The sequence below is a fragment of the Montipora foliosa genome, chromosome 7 (genome assembly GCF_036669935.1).
Source record: "Montipora foliosa isolate CH-2021 chromosome 7, ASM3666993v2, whole genome shotgun sequence".
In the NCBI taxonomy this organism is placed as follows: domain Eukaryota; kingdom Metazoa; phylum Cnidaria; class Anthozoa; order Scleractinia; family Acroporidae; genus Montipora; species Montipora foliosa.
The window spans coordinates 38692275-38694206 of record NC_090875.1 but is presented as its reverse complement, the minus strand read 5'-3'; positions in this window follow the sequence as shown (position 1 = coordinate 38694206).

Sequence of the window (1932 nt, the reverse complement as noted above, 5' to 3'; positions counted from 1 at the left end):
AGAAAGCTATCCCTTATGGAGTAGCCCTTAGAATTAGGCGTAACTGTTCCACCAACGCCTCTTTTGTGAAGCGCTGTAGTGAATACAAAAGCTACCTCAAACAACAAAATTACAATAGGAATCTGGTGGACAAACAGTTTGAGAAGGCCATGCAATTGGAGAGATCAGATGTTCTCAAGCCTAAAACAAAAACTAAGAAAAAAACCTTTCCGTTAGTGGTCGATTACAATCCGAGGCTACCTAATATTTCGTTGATCATTAAAAAACATTTTCACTTGCTCGAATCCAACCAAGTAGTAAGGGAAATTTTTCCTGCCAAATCCGTCATTCCAGCATACCGTAGAACAAAGAATTTGAAGGACATTCTTGCACCCTCCAAATTCAAAAGAAGTCGAAACCATGATGACGAGGCTGAAAATTGCGGATGTTTTAAATGCAACAAAAGATGTGATCTCTGTTGTAATTACTTGTTGGAAGCTGGTGAATTTTCAAGTTTTGCAACTGGCCGGTCGTATCAAATCAAACAAAACCTTGGATGCAATTCGACTGGAATTATTTACTTAGCCTCCTGCAACAAATGCAAAGTGCAGTATGTTGGTTCGACTTCCAATGCATGTAAAGTCAGGTTCAGAAACCATAAATCTGACATGAAAAGAAACAAAAAATCGTGCGAGCTTGCCATTCATTTCAATAAATTTCCTCATAACCTTTCAGACTTCAATTTCATTGTCATTGAGAAGATAATGAACACTGATGGAGATTTAGATAACACTTTATTAAAGCGGGAGGGTTATTGGGCGGCACAATTGCGCACACTGCAGCCTTTTGGCCTCAATAAGCGCTGTGAATTCCGTTCAAAAAAACGGATCAATTTCAATGTTCCATAAAAAGCTTTTTTGTTTCCATTATAGTCCCATCTAATTTGTAGTCGGTATTACATAAATAGATTGAATCACTTGCATAACTCTAGATTTTATTATTACATCATTACTTTTGTTTTAGTGATTAAGCTTTAGTTTTGGCTTGTATTGTACCATACAATTTACTACTTAATTGTATTGCCTTACAATAGCCATTGTTAGTCTTTCAGAGACTATATAGTCTCCACTGCTGTAATAATTAGGCCATTTTATCCTTAGATTTTTAACTTGTACTTTTTTTAAAAATTTTTAACTGAAGAAGGCCGAAGGGCCGAAACGTTTTTATTAAATTTCCTGGACCTTCGAGAAGTTTTGTCTTCCTCTCCAGTTTATATGCAACTTTAAATACTAACTGAGGAGACAACGTGCATCCTTTTGGATCCTTCTGTTGGGAGTTTATCGTTTGGTCAACCATTATAGATATTCAAGCTATATATATATATATATATATATAGGAAGAATGAAAAAAACTAAAAACCAAGGTACCAAAAAAACTTTAGTTTTTTGGGTACCTTGTACCAGGTATTTTTAGTTTTTAGTTTTTAGCGTGTACTGAAGAAGCCCGAAGGGCGAAACGTTTACACGAGATTAAAATATACTAGACCTGTGAGAAGTTCGCCAGCGACTCATTTTTTCATTCTTCCTATTAACTTATCTGAGTCAAGACATTTTGTATCCTTTTGGATCCTCCTCGCAAGTGGCGTCATCGTTGAATACTCAATCTTTATCATTCTACTTAATCTACTCAATCTTAATTCTACTCAATCTTTATCATTCTACTCACAGGTCCATGTTTAATGTAAAGAACAAACGTTTCGCCCTTCGGGCTTCCTCAGTGTTCACAATAAGCTAAAAACTAAAAAAATACTTGGCAGGTACTGAGTCGGTTTCAAGATCTTATATATGTGAAGAAGTGACAATGACGAAATAAACAGTTTGCTTAATTACACGAAATTTACAAACAAGCGCTAATGAGTAGGTGACAAAATAGGCCAGCTTATAGACAGAAAAA